The 16,946-nt window shown below is 41.4% G+C and overlaps 1 long non-coding RNA gene across 3 annotated transcripts in view; it reads right to left on the reverse strand.

Annotated features, from left to right (window-relative positions):
• LOC142488729 (uncharacterized) overlaps positions 1-16,946 on the reverse strand; it is a 127,262-nt gene that overhangs the window by 62,561 nt on the left and 47,755 nt on the right. For 2 of the 3 annotated variants that reach the window (XR_012799617.1, XR_012799619.1), the window contains exon 2: positions 16,464-16,542. This is a non-coding gene — a long non-coding RNA (uncharacterized LOC142488729). Of the gene's footprint in view, positions 1-6,093; positions 6,192-16,463; positions 16,543-16,946 lie in introns of those variants that run through there. The other variant, XR_012799618.1, reaches the window with a different exon arrangement.

Raw genomic sequence — 16,946 nt, forward strand, 5'->3', positions numbered from 1 at the left:
GTGTGTGTGTGTGTGTGTGTGTGTGTGTGTGTGTGTGTGTGTGTGTGTGTGTGTGTGTGTGAGAGAGTGTGTGTGTGAGAGAGAGTGTATGTGAGAGAGTGTGTGTGTGTGAGATAGTGTGTGTGTGAGAGAGAGAGAGTGTGTGAGAGAGAGATAGTGTGTGTGAGAGAGAGTGTGTGAGAGTGAGTGTGTGAGAGTGTTTGAGAGAGAGAGTGTGTTAGAGAGAGAGTGTGTGAGAGAGAGAGAAAGAGAGATAGTGTGTGTGTGAGAGAGAGAGAGAGTGTGAGAGAGACTGTGTGTGAGAGAGAGAGTGTGAGAGAGAGAGTGTGTGTGAGAGAGAGTGTGTGAGAGAGAGAGTGTGTGAGAGTGAGTGTGTGTGTGAGAGAGAGAGTGCGTGTGTGAGAGAGAGAGAGTGTGTGAGAGAGAGAGTGTGTGAGAGAGAGTGTGTGAGAGAGAGTGTGTGAGAGAGAGAGTGTGTGTGTGAGAGAGAGTGTGTGTGAGAGAGAGTGTGTGAGAGAGTGTGTGAGAGAGTGTGTTAGAGAGAGAGAGAGTGTGTGAGAGAGAGTGTGTGTGAGAGAGAGAGTGTGTGTGTGTGTGAGAGAGTGTGTGTGTGAGAGAGAGTGTGAGAGAGAGAGTGTGTGGAGAGAGAGTGTGTGTGAGAGAGAGAGTGTGTGTGAGAGAGAGAGTGTGTGAGAGAGAGTGTGTGTGAGAGAGAATGTGTGTGAGAGAGAATGTGTGAGAGAGAGTGTGTGAGAGAGAGAGTGTGTGTGTGAGAGAGTGTGTGTGTGAGAGAGAGTGTGTGAGAGAGAGTGTGTGAGAGAGAGTGTGTGAGAGAGAGTGTGTGAGAGAGAGAGTGTGTGTGAGAGAGAGTCTGCGTGAGAGAGAGAGTCTGCGTGAGAGAGAGAGTCTGAGTGAGCATGTATGAGAGAGTGAGAGTCTGTGTGAGAGACATACCAACTGCGCTCTCCAACTGTTGGGTATGTACATACAACTTTGTTTTCACTTTGGGCACCGTGGAAAAATCCTGATCTCCTTGGGGAGCCTTGAAAAAATCCTGATCGCCTTAGGGAGCCTTGAACCAAAAAAGTTTGGGAACTACTGATATAGAGAATATAGCATAATTAATATAGAGGCTTGAAAACATCCTCTCTTCAGACTGCTATTTGTTTTTTCCATCTATAGTCTGCTAATACTTTACAGTGGGAAAACACATGGTCAGTAAAACCATCTTTTGAAAGCCTTTAAAAGCTTATCCCCAAAGAAAATATATTCTGGTGACATACATACAGATATATCTCTCCTATCAGACCTGCATAACTTTCATATCAAACAAGTTTATATTGGAATTCATGTACCATCTGATAACTGGATTACCAAGGACTAGGGATATGTAAATGTCTTCAAATTTACATAGCAACATTTTCCACAACTGTCCCTACATAGAGTTCACATTGCTCATAATGTTGCCAGAATCCACATAGAATGTCATCAATATGTAGTCACTTTTCAACAGACTTTATCCATAAGGGTAGTAAATCTTATTATTTAAATGGTCAGGTAACCTTGCACATTAACTTTTAATGCTGAGCAAAAAATGCTTGAGAAACATGCAGTTTTTGCTGAAAAAAGGGCAAAATGGACCTGGTTTGCGAATTTCGTACATGTCTATCTGGGACATTCTTAGCCATCCCTGGTTTTAGGTCTCCCACCCAATATATATTCCCATATGGAAATAATAAGCTCTATAGAGAGTGATGGCTAATAAAAAGTCTATCGGGGTTATTCATTAAACTGCGATACTGCCGATTGGGGCCAGTATTGTACGGAAACTCCTAATTAAGTCAATGGGAGTTCCTGTGCAATAATTCCCTTGGTCAGCACTATTGCAGTTTAATGAATATCCCACAATGTGTCATGTAATAAGTGATATTTCTGGGGTGTGCAGTCAATTTTTTTATATATAGATGACCACAGAAAAAACAAATTTCAACCAGTCTTCAAATAAACATTCCTTACCATTATCTGTCCCTAATGGCTTGGAACATCTGCTCAGGTACTGTACTGTATAACAACAAAAGAGTCCCAATGCTACATCCAATATGACAAACTATTTACTACATTACTATTTATTTTATCTACAATGTATATTCATTCGTCATAAATATGGGTTATTTAGTTCAATAATTTGGCCAAAATATTTTAAGCCTACCACAACATCATGGTAAACCCATTTCAATAGGTCCTACACTACCACTATTATACTGTCTTACCATATGTATTTCCTACACTGCTTAAATAGAAGAGATAACAAAATACTGCAGCATGGGGTGTGTGACATATATGTGGTGCCTAAAGGGTTAACATTTAGGAAGCACGATATGTGCTCTGTATGAGCTGCAGTGCAGTATGCAGGTGCTAAAACCATATAACGTTTAACAAACTCACTGCACAAGCAAAGCACATCTATTTTTGAGTTTGCCCCAAGGAAACTGCAGCTGAAATGCAGCCTGTCCACAACCAGATGGCAGCTTCCCCATGTCTTAAAAATCAGTAGATTAATTGCCCATAAGGATTTCCAGTCAGAAGCAGAGACCCCCGCTATGTTTATCAGGATGGAAATTCCTCCCTGTGCTGCACTTGCACTGAGGTTCATCAGCAGCAAGTCCAGGGCGGGGTGGAGATACTGTACATGTGACTGCATCCGTACAATGTATTAATTAAATGCTGTACAGTACTTGCAAGTATTGACCATAGCATGTACTCAATTCTCCAACTGATGCTTTTCTGTTATATTCGAAATCCAAATTAATATAAACAGAAAGATTTTAAAACACTTCTTCATATTCTGAAGATTTAGGGCCATGATTACTAACTTGGTGCTATGCCCTAAGACATCTTTTAACGCGTCTTATAGAAAAACATAATTTATTAAATATGGGCCTTAGCTTCATTATAATCTGACTATGCAACTAAATATTCACTTTACTCATGTTTCTTGATCTGGTTTTTAGCATTTAACCTGTATTTTTCTTTATGCGTTCTGTCTCGTACTACTATAGTCAGTAATTTAAGTAGTGGTACTTTGCCTGACTTTAAAAAAATCTACATTTATTTATCATTGGGGAAAGGCTATCTGACTATATGGCTATGTCTGACCATATTTTAGAAAAATGTATACAATATTTATGAAGAGCAAACTAAAAGGGAGAGACGCTTCCTAAAAAAAATGTTTTCTATAAAAAGAAAGTGGAAGTATAAGCTTGATAGTAAAAAAGAACAGCTCAACCCCCTTATAACGCTGTGCTTGGGGTCCAAAGAATCACATCGCGTTATACAGTAAGAGGATCGCGTTAGAAATAATGTACAATTATATGCATTGTACAATAAAGTATTTAAGTTCCTGATAATCGTATTGTAAAGCATTCATAAATACGAAAATTGGGAGCCACGCTTGCATCGCGTTATAAGCAGATTCGCGTTGTAACAGATCGCGTTATAACGGGGTTGAGCTGTAGTTGTAGTCTGGAATAATAAAAATAAGGCTATCTAATCCAATCACACTTTGACCACTGACTGTACATTAGATTCGCTGAGTCAAATGCTACAGAAATAACAGACTATTTATCATAGTCTCCTGCCAGCAAAAGCAGCAACTGGATTTTTCCTTTGAAAAATCTAGTGCAATTTGTTTGTACTTCATTTTGCTTTGATAAATAGAACCCATTGGATGAAATAAAGTTTAAACTACTTTTTTTAACCCTTAACTGGGAAATATAAAAAAAAAGGTACAGTACAAAATGAAACCGTTATTACTTCTGCTGGTGCATTGCAGCTACAATATACACAGCGCACCAGTGGAAAAGCGACCATTGTTTTGAATCGCCCACGCATGAGAAATAGGGAGAACACGTTATTTCATCTGCGCTAGCGTGCCAGTGTGGGTATTAATGCTGGTTATATCTGCATGCAGTTTGAGACCACTTGCAATGCTTATGCTACTGTACCTAGAAATTGAACAATATTATCATTAATATACAAAAAGCATGAACAAATTACTTTATTGTAGAATAATAAACTGCTGAAGCTGTAAATGCTCAGTGCTTTATAACTTCTCAAAATAATGTAATATTACTGTACATAATTCCTGTAAAAATTCTCTGTCCAGAACTAGGGTCATCTATTAGTAGGCAGTAGTTGTAAATAAAGAAATCAATTAAGCTACTGCATTATAATAAATTGTTAATATAATTTTTTTTTAAACATCTGAAGCACTATTTTGTTGCACAGACAGAGAAAATAATAATTTGGCATACGATTCAGAAATCATATCCAATATTAAGGGAAAACAAAGCGCTTTTTACTCAGCCAGCTGTCAGATTAGATGTAGAAAAAAGTAAATTTTAGAGCCATTTTAATGTATTTTCTATGATGCCATAATCCTTGTTGTAAAGCTGTTCCAGTTACTGAATATTTATTTAGATGCCATCAAATACATTTCATAAAATGTGTCAGCAAGGATTTGTTGGATGCATGCCATGATCAGCCCAAATACTGCCCATTAATTCTATTCGGTTCAATGAAGAATGATTTTGAAAACCAATTTTTTTTTTTTACAATAACCATATATCATAAAAAAAATAATAATCAAATTTTCAGAACATCCCACAACTGCTCTGCCCTTTAATCTCTGCCCCAAGGATGAGAAGGACAGAAGAGGACGGGGCTGACACCAGAAGCAGACACCAACAAATGGAGTGGTGTAGGAGACAGCCCTGAAGATCAACCACCAAGAAACCTTCCTGATCAGCAGAACATGTACAGATGTAACAAGACTTACAGTTTCCGTGACAACGAGAGAAGAAGTTAAATTGTGAGGCTAGTGCTACAATAAATTAATTTTACGTATAATACTATACAAGAAAAGCACCAGTTCTTTTTTTTAGACACCCATAACTACCTCTAATTACCATACGCTTTCAATACTTGGAAACTAAAGACAACAGACACAGGGGGTCATACACTAAGCTCCGTTAAGTCGTTTATAGAGCACAAAGTGCTCATAGAACGTGATATTGCGCTGAACACGATGCACTAAGCAACGCAAACAGGCATTTTGCGCTCTAAAACAAAAAGTGAATCCCTGCACTTCTCACTGAGGGATTGCAATCAATGGAGAATATATATATATATATATATATATGTATGGTGTAAATACCTATAAGAAAAAAGGAGACCTTTGGTATACATCCTTTGATCAAATAATGCCAAGCCTGCTAACCATGTCAAGGTAACTCTTAATAGCAGGTCCCTACGCTAAATGCATACTAGTGTTGTGAAATAAGCCCAGAATGGGTTAAAATATCAAAGCATATGCTTATATAACCTAGTGCAGTTAAAAACAGGTATATACCAGAACAGAAACTCACATGTCTGCAAGTGAAGTGAAATAATGGGACCTTGCTTTGGGATTATATACCAAGAAGGGGAGGGCTGGCCTGCCACAAACTGCTCAATAAGCAGTTGCAGGGGATTGGCAAAATATATTAAATTACACCATAATATTGTTGCCCTCTAGGAGCGTGCTGCTAAGGATTAAAATCGGCCCAACAAATAATGTAAAGATTGTAAAAATGACGTGACGAAGCTGGCGTCACATGGTATTTCAGCCAATCAGATCGTGGGAACCAATTCCACACTCTGATTGGCTGAAATACCATGTGATGCCGGCCATCTTGGATTTAGTGAAGTCATCTTAAAGGCAAATGAAGCACAGCCATTCTGATTGGCTGGCATCATTCCCTTTAAGTGACGTCATGTAAAAAAAAAATTAAAGTCGGATCATGGTTTTAACAGCCAATCAGGTGGCTATTAACCATTTTGAGCCTAAATGGGACGTCACAAGCCCTATTTAAGGCCGTGACGCCTCATTTGAGCCCAAGAAGACGACGAGACAACATCGGTTGGGATTTACCATGGGGTTTTTTGGATTGACAGATGAAGATAGAAGATAAAGAAGATAAAGAAGATCAAGAAATGGTGACAGATGAAGATAGAAGAAGGTGATTAAAGAAAGAAAACAGAAGATTTGGGTACCTGATCCGGATCTTCATGGCGGATGGCATCGGATGCTGTTGGAGGCCTTCAAGGTACGTGAGCATCCTGTTTCCCCGGGAGTCGGAGGGTCACCGCTTCTAATGGTAAGTAATATATTGAATGTTTGTAAATGTATATTTTAACAGATTTTTCATTGGATGTGTTTTTTGATTTTTTGGGGAGGCACATTGACTGATAATATATTAATTTGTACCACTTTAGGGTACAGATTAATACATTATTATGACAATATTTGGGGGGTGTGGACGGACGTTCACAGAGGTACGCAATAAGGAGGCTTTATAATGTGAAATTATAATAAGGCTTTTTTGTGCCTTTTCCTTTTTATCAGGAAAACATCCAAACAAGGGGGGGGGGGGGGGGACAAAGCTTCCGTTCACTTGGGAGTATTTCTAGTGAAAACACTATGCAATCAATTCACATCTCCCTAGTCAAGCATTTCTCCCCAGCCCCAAAACATACAGTAGCATGCAATAAGCAGATATAAGCAGTCTCTTAAGAATAAAAGTTGTATCTGTTTGTAAGCTTCTCTGCTCTCCTGGAACCGCACCCATGCGTGTACAGAAAATATCAGCATCCAGGTTTTAGAAGTCTTATTTGGTCCTTGTGGTTTGGAGGGAAAATCTTTACTGTCCCTGCTTCAGCTCCCTTGTCTTCAGGGTTGGTCAGCATACAGGTTTAGAAGTTTTCCCCGTGTCTTGAAAGCAGCTCTGCTATCATTTGGCAGAGCTCAAGACAAGTGTGTCTCCAAGTTCAGCTCAGGTGTCAGCTAAAGAGTTCTCACTTCCTGTTTCAAAAGTCAGGCTTTCTAAGCCATCTAATCAGGCATGTGGTGTTTAGTAATTAACTACCAGAGGTTAACCACCACACTGTTGGATTAAAGGCACATTACTGAACAGGGATAAGTCCCCTGTTACATACCTCCCCTGTTTGTGGGAAGCTCGGGCTTACCACGGCCAAAGCCCATCTTTCCACTCTCATTCTAGATATCTCTGTGACTTGAATGAGAGTGGATGGAGGAAGAGAACCCTCTGTCCCGCTGGGATTGGAGCCCTTTCTCCAGTTTATTTTTGTCTCCTCCCGAAGATGCTTGAGATCAGCACTCCTCAGTCGCTCGAGGAGGACTTTTTCCACGTAAAGTCTTTTTATCACGTGCGCGGTATTGAGAATTCTGTTGCGTCGGGCACTCCTCTTTTTGTAGACAAAGTGTATGGCAACAGTTGTAGAGCAGTTAGGACTAGCCCTTAGAGTTATCTGCTCTTGAAGTGGTCTTTCTGCCGCTTCTCCACACCACAGAGTCGCCAGTTCAGCTTCTTCAGCTAAGGATTCTTCTGGCTTTGATTCTGCACTCCTACCTCTGTTTGTTGCCTGTTGGGCAGCTGTAGGTTTGGCTAGTGCTTTCTTTGGTGGCTCAAACTTCGTAATTTTGTTTTGAAGTTGCATGGAGTCCCCAACTCTCACTGTACCCTTGTCCTTGTGGGCATTAGTTACTGTGGGATACTGGTGCTTGGGCAGAGCCAATACCTTTTTCCGTATTGGAGGAATCTGTATCAGAGTCTCCTTCATATTCTGGAGCTCTGTAATTTTTGTCGTCAAGGTTGCCGCTGCGTCTGTTTTCTCCTTGGTGTACTGACTCAAGGAAATGGAACAGTCTCTCTGTCTCTCCAGCTCTTGCTCCAGTTTCTGAGCCTTCTCACGCTCCCTCTCATACAGAGTCACCTGGTATCGAAGCTCCGCTTCCAACAATGCTCTGAAGACATGCAGCGTGGCCTTTAGCTCCTCATACTGCTCTGTGGGGACGTTCTTGGTATTCAGATGTTCCTGCAGCGCTTGTACCACTTTAGCAGCCTGCAGTTTTTCTTCATGTAGTGTTTGCTGCTTCTCCTCAGCATACTGGAGCTGTGTACGCAGACCTTGCAGTTGGTTCTGCAGTCGGTGCTCTGCGTCAAACTTTTCATTGACTTCTTCTGTTAACTGAAAATTTTCTTCTTTCAGTTTTAAGTTTTCTCTTTTTAATCTTGAATTTTCTCCTTTTTCAGTCTCTGTATTCTTCAGGGCTTCTTTGCAGTCCTCCTTCCATTTACACACATCTGCTTTGAGAATGACCATCTCCTGGCGTGAGACTTCCTTCTCTAGGTTGAGGGTCTGAAGCTCCTTCTGAGAGACTTTGAGATCTGCATCAAGATTACCAATAGTTTCTTTAGCAATGTCCAGCTCCTCAGTGAGACTGTATAGTTCCTTTCTGGAAACTTCCAGGTCTGTGCGGCAGCTGTTGGTCTCATGATGTGAGGCATTCAGTGCTCTGCAGAGTGTCTGAACCTCTTTCTGAGATACGTCCACTTCTATCCGGACACTGTTGACCTCCTGTTGTGAGGCATTCAGCTCTATACGAAGAGTGTGAACCTCTTGCTGGAAGACTGTCATCTGCTTCAGTGCCTCCTCATACTTCCGCTTTAGCGTAGCCACCATTTTATCAGATTGGCTCTGCTTTTCATCCTTGGCGGAAATAGTAGCCTTTGCAGTATCTAGCTCAGTCTTGAGATCATCCAATTCTGTCCTGGCCGCAGAGTAAATTGCGAACACAGTCTTCTGTAGCTCAGCATTTTTTTTTCTCTCCCTTTCCAATTCTTCACAGAGCAGATCACAGTCATGCCTGGCAATTTTTAGGGCGTCTTCAGGGCTGTTCAAGGGATCGTCACTCACTGGTTCCGGCTCCACTTCCCTGGGATGACTGGTTGAGGGTTCCTCACTGTTGGCACCGGACAGACACTTCTTTGGGGTACACGATTTCTGCCTTGGGCCCTCTGGATATTCGGTTAACCGTGGGACAAATTCTCCATTTTTTCTAGGCTGCAGGGCAATTCGGTCCCCCTTTTCCTCCACAGGATCTGCGGACGTATCTGTTACTTCCACGGTAAGTGAAGAACCGCTTTTCTTTTTCTTCCTTTTTGATTTGGATGACACCGTCCCTTCAGGGATATTGGGGTCTCCATCTTCGTTTGAAATTTTAGCAGCTTCATTATATACGCCAGGCTTTTCTTGCAGCTGCTTTAGCTGACAGAAATATTCGGTGATCCACTGCTCCCACTCTGTCTCCTGCTGATCATATTCGTCATCAAAGGGAGCGGTCTTTTCTGTTCGTGCCGAGTTCAGACACCCCCACCATTCTTGTGGTGATTTGTGGGTGTGACTCGGTTCGGGTTCCCCGTAAGAGATGTCTTCCTCTTTATTGGACAGGAAGGGCCACTCTTCCGGGGGGTAGGGTTCATTACAGGAACGCTGCATCTTGTCCTCCATTTTTAGGCTATCAGGTGTAATTTTCTTCCTGACCTCAGGAGGCGCTATTGCAGTTGTTGCCACTGTATTTGCTAGAACCCCCAATTGTGGTAGTCCTACAGATGGGCATATTTTTCTTGTAGAGGTCGTAGCTCTCACAGGCATCTCTGTAGACTTTTCTTTCTTGGGTAATTATTTTTTTTTTTCAATATCAGCAGTACTGTGCATGCATTTTCTTCTATCAGGTATACAAGATGTGCAGTTGCTAGGTAAAAAAAAGTCTATTTGCTATACACCATTTATTTGCTAGGTGCAATTCCTCCGCTTCAGCAACAGAATTTGGTTTTCTGCCTGAGTTCAGTAATTTTCAGTCTCATCTTTGGGTATTATGGCATTCACACTTCCGACTTTGGGTATCGGTTTTGCTCCCAAGATAATAGGCATACTTTTTTACTTGCAGAAAAAAAAACATTCTTTGCAGTGGACTCAACACTCAGCAATTGGCTTTGAAAAACCTTTTCCTTTATAGGGCAATTTTACACTCAGCATTTGTTTGCTAAAAATTCCCTTGCTTCAGCACAGTCTTGTATCAATTTTCACACTTTTCTGCATATACTGCATTCACAGCTGGTAGCCCTATGCGGTGTGGCAACCTTTATTTGCAAAATCAGTACCACTCGTGGGTCACCATCTGTATTCACTGCTTCAGCGAAACTTTTGAAAACAACAAACACCTATCCCTTTTCAAGGGCTGACTCACTTCTTGAACCCTGACTATGGCTGGAAGGCAAAACCCCTATTTCAATGACCATATTACGCTTTGTGATAGGCAAATAAAGTTTTAGCTGCTTCAGCAGTCTCTCTCCTCTTGGGATTGGGGTAAAGATTCCATCTGTGTTTTTGTAAGTTTCAATGCAGTGCTGTGTCCCTTTAATTCTGATCTCTGCTGCATGAGGTTTTTTTTTTTTTTTTTCTAAGTTTCTCAGACTTGTTTGTAGGCAAAAAGCATAACAAAAAATTTCACATAAAACTCTCCGGTCCTTTTTAACTACAAAGACACCTCTTGTCCCACCTCGGACACCATATGTGGACGGACGTTCACAGAGGTACGCAATTAGGAGGCTTTATAATGTGAAATTATAATAAGGCTTTATTGTGCCTTTTCCTTTTTATCAGGAAAACATCCAAAAAAGGGGGGGGGACAAAGCTTCCGTTCACTTGGGAGTATTTCTAGTGAAAACACTATGCAATCAATTCACATCTCCCTAGTCAAGCCTTTCTCCCCAGCCCCAAAACATAGCATGCAATAAGCAGATATAAGCAGTCTCTTAAGAATAAAAGTCTTATCTGTTTGTAAGCTTCTCTGCTCTCCTGGAACCGCACCCATGCGTGTACAGAAAATATCAGCATCCAGGTTTTAGAAGTCTTATTTGGTCCTTGTGGTTTGGAGGGAAAATCTTTACTGTCCCTGCTTCAGCTCCCTTGTCTTCAGGGTTGGTCAGCATACAGGTTTAGAAGTTTTCCCCATGTCTTGAAAGCAGCTCTGCTATCATTTGGCAGAGCTCAAGACAAGTGTGTCTCCAAGTTCAGCTCAGGTGTCAGCTAAAGAGTTCTCACTTCCTGTTTCAAAAGTCAGGCTTTCTAAGCCATCTAATCAGGCATGTGGTGTTTAGTAATTAACTACCAGAGGTTAACCACCACACTGTTGGATTACAGGCACATTACTGAACAGGGATAAGTCCCCTGTTACATACCTCCCCTGTTTGTGGGAAGCTCGGGCTTACCACGGCCAAAGCCCATCTTTCCACTCTCATTCTAGATATCTCTGTGACTTGAATGAGAGTGGATGGAGGAAGAGAACCCTCTGTCCCGCTGTGATTGGAGCCCTTTCTCCAGTTTATTTTTGTCTCCTCCCGAAGATGCTTGAGATCAGCACTCCTCAGTCGCTCGAGGAGGACTTTTTCCACGTAAAGTCTTTTTATCACGTGCGCGGTATTGAGAATTCTGTTGCGTCGGGCACTCCTCTTTTTGTAGACAAAGTGTATGGCAACAGTTGTAGAGCAGTTAGGACTAGCCCTTAGAGTTATCTGCTCTTGAAGTGGTCTTTCTGCCGCTTCTCCACACCACAGAGTCGCCAGTTCAGCTTCTTCAGCTAAGGATTCTTCTGGCTTTGATTCTGCACTCCTACCTCTGTTTGTTGCCTGTTGGGCAGCTGTAGGTTTGGCTAGTGCTTTCTTTGGTGGCTCAAACTTCGTAATTTTGTTTTGAAGTTGCATGGAGTCCCCAACTCTCACTGTACCCTTGTCCTTGCGGGCATTAGTTACTGTGGGATACTGGTGCTTGGGCAGAGCCAATACCTTTTTCCATATTGGAGGAATCTGTATCAGAGTCTCCTTCATATTCTGGAGCTCTGTAATTTTTGTCGTCAAGGTTGCCGCTGCGTCTGTTTTCTCCTTGGTGTACTGACTCAAGGAAATGGAACAGTCTCTCTGTCTCTCCAGCTCTTGCTCCAGTTTCTGAGCCTTCTCACACTCCCTCTCATACAGAGTCACCTGGTATCGAAGCTCCGCTTCCAACAATGCTCTGAAGACATGCAGCGTGGCCTTTAGCTCCTCATACTGCTCTGTGGGGACGTTCTTGGTATTCAGATGTTCCTGCAGCGCTTGTACCACTTTAGCAGCCTGCAGTTTTTCTTCCTGTAGTGTTTGCTGCTTCTCCTCAGCATACTGGAGCTGTGTACGCAGACCTTGCAGTTGGTTCTGCAGTCGGTGCTCTGCGTCAAACTTTTCATTGACTTCTTCTGTTAACTGAAAAATTTCTTCTTTCAGTTTTAAGTTTTCTCTTTTTAATCTTGAATTTTCTCCTTTTTCAGTCTCTGTATTCTTCAGGGCTTCTTTGCAGTCCTCCTTCCATTTACACACATCTGCTTTGAGAATGACCATCTCCTGGCGTGAGACTTCCTTCTCTAGGTTGAGGGTCTGAAGCTCCTTCTGAGAGACTTTGAGATCTGCATCAAGATTACCAATAGTTTCTTTAGCAATGTCCAGCTCCTCAGTGAGACTGTATAGTTCCTTTCTGGAAACTTCCAGGTCTGTGCGGCAGCTGTTGGTCTCATGATGTGAGGCATTCAGTGCTCTGCGGAGTGTCTGAACCAATTTCTGAGATACGTCCACTTCTATCCGGACACTGTTGACCTCCTGTTGTGAGGCATTCAGCTCTATACGAAGAGTGTGAACCTCTTGCTGGAAGACTGTCATCTGCTTCAGTGCCTCCTCATACTTCCGCTTTAGCGTAGCCACCATTTTATCAGATTGGCTCTGCTTTTCATCCTTGGCGGAAATAGTAGCCTTTGCAGTATCTAGCTCAGTCTTGAGATCATCCAATTCTGTCCTGGCCGCAGAGTAAATTGCGAATACAGTCTTCTGTAGCTCAGCATTTTTTTTTCTCTCCCTTTCCAATTCTTCACAGAGCAGATCACAGTCATGCCTGGCAATTTTTAGGGCGTCTTCAGGGCTGTTCAAGGGATCGTCACTCACTGGTTCCGGCTCCACTTCCCTGGGATGACTGGTTGAGGGTTCCTCACTGTTGGCACCGGACAGACACTTCTTTGGGGTACACGATTTCTGCCTTGGGCCCTCTGGATATTCGGTTAACCGTGGGACAAATTCTCCATTTTTTCTAGGCTGCAGGGCAATTCGGTCCCCCTTTTCCTCCACAGGATCTGCGGACGTATCTGTTACTTCCACGGTAAGTGAAGAACCGCTTTTCTTTTTCTTCCTTTTTGATTTGGATGACACCGTCCCTTCAGGGATATTGGGGTCTCCATCTTCGTTTGAAATTTTAGCAGCTTCATTATATACGCCAGGCTTTTCTTGCAGCTGCTTTAGCTGACAGAAATATTCGGTGATCCACTGCTCCCACTCTGTCTCCTGCTGATCATATTCGTCATCAAAGGGAGCGGTCTTTTCTGTTCGTGCCGAGTTCAGACACCCCCACCATTCTTGTGGTGATTTGTGGGTGTGACTCGGTTCGGGTTCCCCGTAAGAGATGTCTTCCTCTTTATTGGACAGGAAGGGCCACTCTTCCGGGGGGTAGGGTTCATTACAGGAACGCTGCATCTTGTCCTCCATTTTTAGGCTATCAGGTGTAATTTTCTTCCTGACCTCAGGAGGCGCTATTGCAGTTGTTGCCACTGTATTTGCTAGAACCCCCAATTGTGGTAGTCCTACAGATGGGCATATTTTGCTTGTAGAGGTCGTAGCTCTCACAGGCATCTCTGTAGACTTTTCTTTCTTGGGTAATTATTTTTTTTTCAATATCAGCAGTACTGTGCATGCATTTTCTTCTATCAGGTATACAAGAAGTGCGGTTGCTAGGTAAAAAAAAGTCTATTTGCTATACACTATTTATTTGCTAGGTGCAATTCCTCCGCTTCAGCAACAGAATTTGGTTTTCTGCCTGAGTTCAGTAATTTTCAGTCTCATCTTTGGGTATTATGGCATTCACACTTCCGACTTTGGGTATCGGTTTTGCTCCCAAGATAATAGGCATACTTTTTTACTTGCAGAAAAAAAAACATTCTTTGCAGTGGACTCAACACTCAGCAATTGGCTTTGAAAAACCTTTTCCTTTATAGGGCAATTTTACACTCAGCATTTGTTTGCTAAAAATTCCCTTGCTTCAGCACAGTCTTGTATCAATTTTCACACTTTTCTGCATATACTGCATTCACAGCTGGTAGCCCTATGCGGTGTGGCAACCTTTATTTGCAAAATCAGTACCACTCGTGGGTCACCATCTGTATTCACTGCTTCAGCGAAACTTTTGAAAACAACAAACACCTATCCCTTTTCAAGGGCTGACTCACTTCTTGAACCCTGACTATGGCTGGAAGGCAAAACCCCTATTGCAATGACCATATTACGCTTTGTGATAGGCAAATAAAGTTTTAGCTGCTTCAGCAGTCTCTCTCCTCTTGGGATTGGGGTAAAGATTCCATCTGTGTTTTTGTAAGTTTCAATGCAGTGCTGTGTCCCTTTAATTCTGATCTCTGCTGCATGAGGTTTTTTTTTTTTTTTTCTAAGTTTCTCAGACTTGTTTGTAGGCAAAAAGCATAACAAAAAATTTCACATAAAACTCTCCGGTCCTTTTTAACTACAAAGACACCTCTTGTCCCACCTCGGACACCATATGTGGACGGACGTTCACAGAGGTACGCAATTAGGAGGCTTTATAATGTGAAATTATAATAAGGCTTTATTGTGCCTTTTCCTTTTTATCAGGAAAACATCCAAAAAGGGGGGGGGGGACAAAGCTTCCGTTCACTTGGGAGTATTTCTAGTGAAAACACTATGCAATCAATTCACATCTCCCTAGTCAAGCCTTTCTCCCCAGCCCCAAAACATAGCATGCAATAAGCAGATATAAGCAGTCTCTTAAGAATAAAAGTCTTATCTGTTTGTAAGCTTCTCTGCTCTCCTGGAACCGCACCCATGCGTGTACAGAAAATATCAGCATCCAGGTTTTAGAAGTCTTATTTGGTCCTTGTGGTTTGGAGGGAAAATCTTTACTGTCCCTGCTTCAGCTCCCTTGTCTTCAGGGTTGGTCAGCATACAGGTTTAGAAGTTTTCCCTGTGTCTTGAAAGCAGCTCTGCTATTTTTTGGCAGAGCTCAAGACAAGTGTGTCTCCAAGTTCAGCTCCGGTGTCAGCTAAAGAGTTCTCACTTCCTGTTTCAAAAGACAGGCTTTCTAAGCCATCTAATCAGGCAGGTGGTGTTTAGTAATTAACTACCAGAGGTTTACCACCACACTGCTGGATTAAAGGCACATTACTGAACAGGGATAAGTCCCCTGTTACAGGTGGCATTTCTGGCTTGGTATTGCTGTTGGTTTTTTTAATTTCATTTTCTTATGTGGATGTCATTGTTTGTTTTTTTCCTGCTTAATGGTAATACAATGTTTGCGATTGGTGTTCGTTTGTAATTAATGTTGTATTATGTTAGCTAATGCTTTTTATGGTTATTTCAGAGATTGTTTGAATTTATTTCTTTGTATTTTAATGTTTAAATTCATTAATGTTGTAGTAATTAATTAGTTTGATTGGTTAGTGTTACTTTTCATTTTGAGTTTGTTTAGTAATTAGTTGGTTTGATTGGTTAATGGTTTAATTAATTCATTGTTGATGTTGTTATTGCTTGTATTCATTGGATTAGCTGGCTACTGTTTTTATTTAGTGAAGTGTGTTTTTTTTGGAGTTATGTTTTATTATTGTGTATCTGGTGCATTAATATATTGTAATTAGGGTGCCCATTGAGTGCTATAGAGGCTTATCCTGCCCATATTATTATTATATGGGTATGATGTACCACTATACTATTCAATGGGTACAGGGTGAGTGTAGTCAGTCCGGGGTGGGTGGTTAGGCCTCCCGGGTTTGTATGGGGGCAGGGTGGGTTAACTCCTTAATGACTATAGTGGTTAGTAACTGCTAAGGTGATTAAGGGGTTAGGGGCCATTAGAATGTCTTTATTATTATATATGCTTTCTTGCAACTGAGGACAGAGGGACCTGCTGTTGTGGTAAGTATAGCTGTATTTATTTACTTTATTTATTTATGCTAATGCAGTGTTTAATAATGGGCAAATAATCTATTATCCATATCTGGATAATAGTAATTTTGCACATTATTGTACTGTATGTGTTAGGGCGGAGGGGGGGAGGGAGGGAGGGGTTGTGTATTGATGTCTGTTAAATCTTTTTTTAATATACATATGTTTCATAGTGTAGCTGTGCAGGGGGTCTCCGGAGCTGAACCGCATTGGTTTCAGGTCCGAGGACCCCTGTGAAACACCTGTAAAATAATGTAGATTATGCATTAATTAAAGACTGTTGCTGTGTAAGAAAATTGCTGTACATGTATGCTCTATGCTGCGTGCAATGAATATACATGCCATTGAATTATTGCGCATATGTGGTCTATGCCTACTTAGTGGAACTCATATGTGTTTCATTAAATTTTTGCGCATGTGTGCAGAAACTACAATACAAAGTGATACAGTAAAAGGAGTTTTTACCTTAATGATACAATACTGATGTTCTGTGTCACTTGGTGGGTTTGCTACTGTACATGAAAAAGGTATTGAAGTGGAGAATCTGCAAAACAAGAATGAAAATAATGGCATCAGTACAGCATTACATGAAAGCAGCAACATAACATACTAGACAGCACACACAAACTACTCTGATTATACACTGCTTGGTATCACCCCCAAAATGATTAAACAAGATGTTGCTTAAAACTGTAATATTTTCAACAGTTTCAGTCACTGATTACTCCATCTCACAATCCTCAGATGCTATAATATTTCATTAATTGTGTCTTTGATGTTTTTGAAGTCTGCAGTAGTGTATTAATACTGCTTCTGATGAGCACATAGATTTCATTCTTTACATTGTTTGGCATATCCTTCTTACCACACAATTTCAATAGCAATCAATGTTAATGTTTTCATTTGAGATTATGTATGATCGAGCATGTTTCAATGTATACAGATTTA

Source organism: Ascaphus truei, chromosome 2, assembly GCF_040206685.1.
Source record: "Ascaphus truei isolate aAscTru1 chromosome 2, aAscTru1.hap1, whole genome shotgun sequence".
NCBI lineage: Eukaryota > Metazoa > Chordata > Amphibia > Anura > Ascaphidae > Ascaphus > Ascaphus truei.